The sequence below is a fragment of the Rattus norvegicus genome, chromosome 15 (assembly GCF_036323735.1).
Source record: "Rattus norvegicus strain BN/NHsdMcwi chromosome 15, GRCr8, whole genome shotgun sequence".
NCBI lineage: Eukaryota > Metazoa > Chordata > Mammalia > Rodentia > Muridae > Rattus > Rattus norvegicus.
In genome coordinates, this window is record NC_086033.1 from 35,111,675 (window position 1) to 35,121,474 (window position 9,800).

At 42.1% G+C, this 9,800-nt stretch overlaps 3 non-coding genes across 3 annotated transcripts; 1 reads left to right on the top strand and 2 right to left on the bottom strand.

The window, feature by feature from the left end:
- Positions 1 to 2,496: 2,496 nt before the first annotated feature.
- LOC120097207 (U7 small nuclear RNA) lies at positions 2,497 to 2,555 on the bottom strand. The gene has a single exon (XR_005494443.1). It is a non-coding gene; the product is annotated as a U7 small nuclear RNA (small nuclear RNA).
- Positions 2,556 to 2,568: 13 nt separating this feature from the next.
- Positions 2,569 to 2,630, bottom strand: LOC120097205 (U7 small nuclear RNA). The gene has a single exon (XR_005494442.1). It is a non-coding gene; the product is annotated as a U7 small nuclear RNA (small nuclear RNA).
- Positions 2,631 to 9,089: 6,459 nt separating this feature from the next.
- Trnaa-agc64 (transfer RNA alanine (anticodon AGC) 64) lies at positions 9,090 to 9,162 on the top strand. Its single transcript has one exon. It is a non-coding gene; the product is annotated as a tRNA-Ala (tRNA).
- The last annotated feature ends 638 nt before the right edge of the window (positions 9,163 to 9,800 follow it).

A 9,800-nucleotide genomic window follows, 5' to 3' on the forward strand; every position in this document is an offset into this window, starting at 1 on the left:
GGGCAGCAAGGAGCCAAGGGCAGAGCCACGGAGCTGGAAGTGACTGTGGTAGGCTAGAGCAGCTTTCAGCAATGAAAGCTTCAGGAGAGAATTCTCGTCCTCAAAGTGTTACAGCTCTGTAAGACAGAGGGTCTCAGACAGTTCTTGGTGAAGTAGCTCGTGTGTTTTATTCCTTGTGGACAGCGTCTTACATACATTCTGGTGTGGGTTGAGGTCTGTGAGTAGATGCTATCTATTGGCTTGCTCTGAAATGTTACGGATGCCTCATCTGTATGTGGAGGGGCTTTGGTCACTGCCCTTATGTGTCACGGTCCTCTCCATGGGGTGTTTTAGTCATGTGTTCCCGGACGGGAACCTGGTAGATGAAACTCCTACCATCCCCAGGTATGAGAGTGCAGGGGTTTCTGAATCCACTTGTCTGTACCAAGTTTTTGTCTGGTGATACAGTTCGATGTGCCTGACAAGAGGAGTTTGATGAAGATATCCCGTTTACGACTGTTCCAGCCAGGCATGGTGGCACACACCTTTAATCACATCACTCAGGAGGCAGAGGTAGGCAGACCTCTGAGTTCAAGGCTGGCCTGGTCTACAAAGGAAGTTTCAGGACAGCCAGGGCTACACAGATAAACCTTTTCTAAAAAAAAAAAAAAAAAATCCAATCAAACCAAACCAAAACCAAAACCAAAACTAAAACCAAAAACCAAGCCAAACCAAAACCAAACCAAACCAAACCAAACCAAAAAACTAATAAGAACAACAAAAACAGGGCTGGAGAGATGGCTCAGTGGTTAAGAGCACTGAGTGCTCTTCCAGAGGTCCTGAGTTCAAATCCCAGCAACCACATGGTGGCTCGCAACCATCTGTAATGGGATCTGGTGCCCTTTTCTAGTGTGCTTGAAGACAGTGACAGTGTACGCATATACATAAAATAAATAAATCTTTAAAGGAAAAAAAAAAGAACAATAAAAACAAACCACTGCCACCACCAAGAAAAACCTCCCTGAGTGTTCCAAGGCCTCTCACTCCCTGCATGTTATCCACGTGTGGGGCTCTGTCTCATCTTCTGTGGGTGGAAGCCTCTCTGCTGACAGATGAGACCTGATATTTGGATAATTAGAATGTGATTAGGAATCATTATATTGCTATGTCCTTTTAGCAGTTCAATAGGTTTTGAATTCTCCCCAGGTCCATGGCCTATCTAGTCTCAAATTCTTGGGCACCCAAGCAGTGTCAGGCCTGGGTTGCATCTTATAGAGCGGACCTTAAATCCAACCAGACAGTGGTTGGTTACTGCACTGGCTGGTTCTGTGTGTCAACTTGACACAGGCTGGAGTTATCACAGAGAAAGGAGCCTCCCTTGAGGAAATGTCTCAATGAGACCCAGCTGTAAGCCATTTTTTCAATTAGTGATCAAGAGGTGAGGACCCAGCCCACTGTGGGTGGTGCCATCCATGAGCTGATATGATAGTCTTGGGTTCTATAAGAGAGCAAGCCAAGCAAGCCAGGGGAAGCAAGCCAGTAAGAAACATCCCTCCATGGCCTCTGCATCAGCTCCTGCTTCCTGACCTGCTTGAGTTCACAGTCCTGATTTCCTTTGGTGATGAACAGCAATGTGGAAGTGTAAGCCGAATAAACCCTTTTTTCCCCAACCTGCTTCTTGGTCATGATGTTTGTGTAGGAATAGTAACTCTAAGACAGTTAGTTATTCCCACAATGTTTGTGATATGATTATCCCAGCTTTATCATGCAGTCAGGTCGCTATTGTAGATCCAAGGGCCTGTAGCTGGGTTGGTGTTTCCATTTTTCCTCTCGTAGTGGGGTAGGGTACCTTCTGGTACCACGGATGCTAGTGATTTGGGGTGAAGGCCCTAGTTGGACACCAGCTCAACTCCGTGTTTAATGAGATATGGAGGTGTTGTGTTCAGCAATAGGACCTTACCATCAGTTTGTGGAGAGCAACCAGTTGTCTTGGCAACAGCCTGGGTTGTTTGGGAATCCCATGGGGACCTTTTGGCCAACTCAAGTAAATGTGAGCTATTTCTGGCATTTGGAGGTCTCACTTAGTGGTGAGAGAAGTCTAGTTGTAGCTTTGTTTCCCTTGTTTAGTGATTACATTTATGTTTCTTTCATATATGTACATATTTTAAGAAAAATCTACTATAGTAGGTTTTTATATGACCCTTCCAATGGCTCTTAGTTTTAGCTGTCCCTCCTGTGTTCCTTCCTTTATCCCCTCTTCCCTCCTCCTCTCCATTTAATCCTCTAATTATGGCCCTGTTCATCTTTTCATAACTAAATAATTTATTTCCCCTTCTTTGGGAGATCTTTTCACCCCACCATAGTCCCTGTCTTAGTCAGGGTTTTTATTCCTGCACAAAACATCATGACCAAGAAGCAAGTTGGGGATGAAAGGGTTTATTCAGCTCACACTTCCACACTGCTGACAGCTCTGTAGTCTACTCAAGATATCTGTCTAGACAGATCTCTAGGTAGCTCATGGGTTTTCCGACCAAAGTCAGAAAACCTAGACAAATTCCAAAGGAGCTGTAATAGCTCTCTGCATAGTTTTCATGTTTTCTGACTAAAGTCAGAAAACCTGCTAGAAAAATTCTAAAAGAGCTGCATTACCTCTCTAGATAGGTTAGCTTTTGCAGACCAAAGCCCAGCCTTTTGTTTGTATATTAATTCAGTCATTTACCAGGTTCCCTTTCAATTATCCCATGAATCATCATTTTATGACTTTAACCCCTTGATTCCTAGAAAAAGACACCAAGTACATTTTTAACATAGCAAGTCCTATGTGGTTCACTGGACACAGCACTAGTGTTTGGCACATCTACACAGAGAGGCTATTTTTATGTGAGAAAGTTAGCTTTCTGTTTTCCAACTCTTAGCTGCTTATAGTCTAATGCTAACTGGTTTCCCCAAATCAGTTTGCAGGAGAGGGTGTGCACATAGCTTCTGGGAACCTGCCCCCAGTTATTTCAGATTGGTAAAGAAACCAGCTGCCAATAGCTGGGGAGCAGAGAAAGAGAGGTGAGATTTAGGGTTCCTGGGATTGGGACAGTGAGGAGGAGGAGAAGGGAGGAGAGATGCCATTCCTGAGGGGTGGACAAGAGAGCAATGAGTTGCCATGTAAGGAGGCCAGGAGGATGCAGCCCAGAGGGCTGCTCAACTAGGTCTAGAGTAGCCAAGATGGAACATAGAAATTAGTAAGTAGTAACTTGGAATTATCGGTGGGAAAGAGATTTTAACAGCATGAAGGTTAGGCAGTTGTCCATCTATTGTGCTGCTTAGAGCATATTAAAATATAAAGTCTGTGTGTGTGTGTGTGTGTGTGTGTGTGTGTGTGTGTGTCTGTCTGTCTGTCTGTCTGTCTGTCTGTCTGTCTTTCACTCAGGAACATAAACCATTGAGGTAGGAAACAACCCCACAACAGGACTTATTAATAAATCATTAATACAATACTACTCTTTCACTGCCTAAGCTTGGCTGTACTGGAACTTGCTCTGTAGACAGACATTGAGCTCAGAGATCTGCCTGCCTTCGTAACACAAACAATAAGCTTATCTGAGTGGAATCCCATCCTGAGATCACCACTCCTTTACTTCCTGGTGCCTCCTTATTACTTGAATCATGTTCATGCCTTGTTATTATTTATTTATTTATTTATTTATTTATTTATTTATTTATTTATTGGTAGCTATTCCTTTCCCTTTATCATCTCATTAGTGCAGCTGCCTCTGTTCTTTCTGGTCCAAGATGTCTCTTATACAATTCATATTGCATCCTTATATTTTGCATAGGTCAGAATTCCTGCTTATATATATGTTTTTTAAGATTTTATTTATTTATTATATATAAGTAAACTGTAGCTGTCTTCAGATACACCAGAAGGGGCATCAGATCTCTTTACAGATGGTTGTGAGCCACCATGTGGTTGCTGGGAATTGAACTCAGGACCTCTGGAAGAGCAGTCAGTGCTCTTAACCGCTGAACCATCTCTCCCGCCCTGTATATTCTTGAACTTATGTTTTCAGAGTTCTTTTCCACAGCCCTAAGGGCTATCCTGAAGGTTACAGCACTTCCATTTTGCTGAGGAACATTAAACATAGCCCGGCCTCCCAGAATTGTGCTGTTTCTGATTATTATAGAGTAATTAATCTTGGCAAGGAGACCATTCCCTGAAGGAGGAAGTAAAAGATTACATTATTACACAATTAGCCTCATGCCTACAGCATCCATCAGCACTTGAAGAGACTCATGCCCTGATGGCCCTGCTCCACAGACAGGTCCTGTCACAACATCTATGCTGGACCTGGCATATAAGTTTATACTCCCACCTGCAATGAATGAGTGTTCTCTTTACCCCACATTCTCACCAACATGAGTTATCATTTGTTTTATTGATTGTGGCCATTCTGAGTGAAGTAAGATGAAATATCAAAGTAGTTTTGATTTGCATTTCCCTGACAACTAAGGGTGTTAAATATTTCTTGCATTGGTTCACAGACATTTGTATTTCATCCTTCAGAACTATCTAATTAGATCTATACCCCATTTTAAAATTGGGCTATTTGTTTTCTTTGATATCCAGTCTTTTATTTTTAAGTTCTTGATATATTTTGGATATTAGCTATCTATCAGATATATATATACATATATCTATCTATCTATCTATCTATATCTATATCTATATCTATATCTATATATATATATATCTTTCCCCATCTTGTAATGTGCCATTTTGAATGACAGTGTCTTTTGCCATACAGAAGATTTTCAGTGTCATGAGGTCTCATTTATATTTTTGGTTGTGAGCCTAGCCTTTAACGGCTGAGCCATCTCTCCAGCCCGAAGTCTCATTTATAAATTGATGTTCTTAGTGCTAATGCTTGGGGCTGGGGATTTAGCTCAGTGGTAGAGCGCTTACCTAGGAAGCGCAAAGCCCTGGGTTCGGTCCCCAGCTCCGAAAAAAAGAACAAAAAAAAAAAAAACAAAAAAAAACAAACAAACAGTGCTAATGCTAATGGTATTCTGTTAAGAAAGTCTTTTTTTTGTGTCAATGTGTTCAAGACTATTTCCCACTTTCTCTTTTACCAAATTCAAGATATCTGGCCTAATGTTGAGGTCCTTGATCCATTTAAAGTTCGAGTTTTGGGCTGGAGAGATGGCTCAGTGGTTAAGAGCACTGACTGTTCTACCAGAGGTCCTGAGTTCAAATCCCAGAAACCACATGGTGGCTCATAACCATCTGTAATAAGATCTTGTACCCTCTTCTGGCCTTGCAGGCATATGCGGGCAGAATACTGTACATAATTAATAAATAAATCTTTAAAAAAAAGTTGAGTTTTGTGCAGGGCAATACAGATGAACCTACTCGCATTCTTCTACATGTAGCCATCCACTTTGCTCAACACTTTGTTGAAGATGCTTTCCTTTTTCCAATGTGTATTCTTGGCTTTTTTGTTTAAAATTCACTGTCCATAGATATATAGACTTATATATGATTCTTCAGTTCAGTTCCATTGATTCATATGTCTGTTTTTATGTGGCTACCATGCTGTTTTTATTTACTATAGCTCTGTAATACAATTTGAGACTGAGTATGGTGATATCTCCTGCAGTTCTTTTATCATTTAAGATTCTTTTAGCTATCCTGGCATTGTTGTTGTTGTTTGTGCTGGTTTGTTTCCATATGAAGCTGAAAATTGTCCTTTCAATATCTGTGTGTTGGGATTTTGATGGGTTGGGCACAAGCGAAAGAAAGTACAAGTAACATCTGTGCTAAATGGCCATTCCTGGAGTTCCAAAACCTGGCACCTACAGAACTAATCACAGTGAAGAGGAACAGATCAAGGGAGAAGTGATAGATGATACACCTTGAACTGTCCTTTAATCCAAAAGAAGGGAAGATGTATGTACAGTTTGTAGATGGAAGCCTTAATTATGGCCCAGGACAGGAAAATTCAATAATTGCTATGTGGTGCTGAATGCCTTTAATCCCAGCACTTGGAAGGCAGAGGCAGGGGAATCTTTGAGTTCAAGGTCAATCTGATCTACAGAGTGAGTTCCAGGATAACCAGGGCTACACAAAGAAACCCTTTACTGGGAGAGGGGACCAGGGAATAAAGAAAGAAAACTCAATAACCAAGGCATTTTCTCTTTCTGAACCACTTGGGTGGCTTTTTAAACTTTAATTGGTGTGTGTGTGTGTGTGTGTGTGTGTGTGTGTGTGTGTGTGTGTGTGTGTTTGAGTACAGGTGCCTGTAGAGTCTAGAAGAGGGTGTTGAATCTACTGAAGCTATAGTAACAGGCATTTGTGGGTCACCCAACATGGACGCTGAGAACCAAACTTGGTCCTCTGCAAGAGTAGGTAGTACATGCTCTTAACTATGCTGTCATCTTTCGAACCCCAGGTCTCCCCATAAGAGAGGCCAATTTATTAAGTCCTTACCATCTGGCATTCATCTGCCATTATTTTATTGATTTTGGTGATTCATTCTTTTAAAAGATTTATTTATTTTATGTATACGAGTACACCGTAGCTGTCTTCAGATATAGCAGAAGAGGGCATTAGATCCCATTACAGATGGTTGTGAGCCACCATGTGGTTGCTGAGGACTGAACCTCTGGAAGAGCAGTCAGTGCTCTTAACCACTGAGCCAGCGGCTCCAGCCGCCATTTTGGCGATTCTTTGTGTGTTCTGTGATACGCTTGTGAATGTAGAGACCAGAGGTAGACATCAAGTGTCTTTTCTCCATTGTTCTCTGGCTTTATTTTTTGAGATAGAGGCTCTCACTGAACCTGAAACTCAGGTTGGCTAGGTGAGCCAGCCAATGAGCTTCTGGGATCTTATCATTTTGCTCCCGTGACACTGGAGTTACAGGTATGTGGGTTCTAGGGCTCTAAACTCATGTAACCATTCCTCAGCAGTAGGTGTTTAACTCAACGAGGCTTTCTCCACCACGGATTCTTTAAATTTTTGAAATTATTATTGTATATGTGCATGATGTATGTGTTAGCAGAAATTCTGCCGCATGTGTGTGGAGGTCAGAGGACAACTTTCAAGAACTGATTTTTTTTTTCCTTCAAATTTCATGCGGGTCCTGGAAATCAAAGTCAGCAAGTCAGGCTGGATCAGCCCGCTCTTTATCTGTTGAACCATCTTACCAGTCTCCCATTTTTCTTGTCTTTGAGGCATGGCCTTAAAACCATAGCCAGGGGGTCACTCAGGCTAGCAACAGACTCAGATTGATCTTTGCGTGTACTGCTAGAGATTGAACCAAGGGTTTCGCATAGGCGAATATTCTTCCACAAAGCTGCCTATCTGTCCCCTGGTGAATTTTGTGGGTTTTTTTTTGGAGTGTTCTAGTCTAATAAGTTCCATGATGTGACGAGTCACAGATATGTTATTTACTTTCTGTTTTTTTTTTTTTTCTAAAACTTTTTTTTTTCTTTCGGAGCTAGGGACCAAACCCAGAGCCTTGAACTTGCTAGGCAAGCGCTCTACCACTGAGCTAAATCCCCAACCCCCTGTTATTTACTTTCTATCTTTAGCACTCATGCATCTAAAATAGCATAGAGTTTCAATACTGGAAGAATGAATTGACAACACAACTCTGCATAAAAATTTGACACTGTCTCGGGTGTTTGGAGAGATGTCTCAGTGGTTAAGGTCATGGCTGCTCTTGCAGAGGACCCAGGTTGAATTCCATACCCACATGATACCTTACAATCACCTGTAACTCCAGTTTTGGGAGATCTAACATTCTGTTTTCTTCATCGGAACCAGCCATGCACATGCTACATAGATGCACATTCAGGTAAACTACCCATTCACATGAAATAAAATAGATAAATCTAAAAAAATAAATATATAAAAATTCTAGGGCTGGAGAGATGGCTCAGCGGTTAAGAGCACTGACTGCTCTTCCAGAGGTCCTGAGTTCAAATCCCAGCAACCACATGGTGGCTCACAACCATCTGTAATGGGATCTGATGCCCTCTCTGGGTGTCTGAAGACAGCTACAATGTACTCATATATAACAATTAAATAAATCTTTGAAAAAAAATTCTAGTGGTGCAGTGGTGGTGCACGCCTCTAATCCCAACACTTGGGAGGCAGAGGCAGGCAGATCTCTGTTAGTCTGAGGCCAGACTGATCTACAGAACGAGTTCCAGGTCAGCCAGGGTTACACAGAGAAACCTTGTCTTGAGAAAGCAACAATAAAAAAAATCTACTTTGTATTAATAACAACGAATAAGTAAGTATTAGAATCAGTATGCCACATCTAAAACATGATGACTTGAGGTGATAATCCCAATCCTTGGCAAAAGTTTCAGGTTAGCACGGAAGAGAAAAGTGTAGGATGGGTTCCTAACAACAGACGTGGTTTCTCGGCAGCAGTTCTCACAGACCCACTTATGTTTTGTCACCACATAATCAATAAAGGCATCCGTAAAGCTTTCCTCTTCCTGCCTTCCCTCCGGTGCCGTGTGCGTCGGATGCCACTTCCCCATGAGTGTGTCCTCAGATCTGATTTCTTGCTGACCTTTCAGAAGCAGCAGGCTGCTGTGGTGCGGCACTCCAGTAATACCATCCTACTTGTTTCTACATGTGTTTCTTCTTAAGCTCTTTTTGCTTATCTATTTCAGTTTCCTATTGCTATGATACTTAGAAACTGATAGCTGCGGCCAAAAGCAATTCAGGGAGGAGTGGGTTTGTTTCACCATCATTGGGGGAAGTCAGGGCAGTAATGTGTAACTGAAGCAGATACCCTGGCTTCTCAGAATTCGTTTTAAATAGCATCCCTGCCCAGAGGTGGTGGCACTACCCACAATGGGCTGGGCATTCCCACATCAATCATAATCAAGAAAGTGTCATGCTGCAGGGGTGGCTAGGGGTTAAGAGCACTGACTGCTCTTCCAGAGGTCCTGAGTTCAAATCCCAGCAAACACATGGTGGCTCATAACCATCTGTAATGAGATCTGATGCCCTCTTCTGGTGTGTCTAAGGACAGCTACAGTGCACTCACATATAAAATAAAATGAAAATAAATAAATCTTAAAAAAGAAAGGAAAGGGGGTTGGGGATTTAGCTCAGTGGTAGAGCATTTGCCTAGCAAGCGCAAGGCCCTGGGTTCGATCCCCAGCTCCAAAAAAAAAAAAAAAAGAAAAGAAAAAAAAAAAAAGAAAGGAAAGGGAAGAAAGAGAGGAAGGGAAGAAAGGAAGAAAGGGCTCCTACAGGCCAGTCTGATGGAGACTTTTTCTTAACAGCTTCTTCTTAGATAACTCTAGCTTGTGTTGGCTTGGCAAACAAAAACAAACACACGAATAAAACCAATCAGGACACTACCCATCAAGAGCAAAATGAGGATGCTTATTTCTTTTCTGGGACAATTTTATTTTCCTAAACATCATCAGCTCTTTCCAGAATCTCTTCTTTACTTTCTTCCATGCCTGCTAATGTCCCGTCTATGAAATCTCTGCAGCAGCTAATTGTATAAGGGAAGCTCACTGGCTGAAAGGTCGAAAGTGCTGTGGACTTTAACATTGTCCAGTGTGGATGATGAAGTATGGGCTTAAGGAAGGAGCCACACTAAAACAGGAAGCCAGAGAGAGACTTGGGTGGGAGGTGGTGTGGAGTCCTCTTCAGCCTTCAGAGGCAGCAGAGAGACAATACTCAGGAGACAGGAGGAAGGCTGTTCAGCACAACTGGACACAGTTCCTGGTGTTGGTTCAAACTGCAGGAGTCTGACCCAGAATGGCTTCTTTTTTTTTTTTTTTCCGGAACTGGG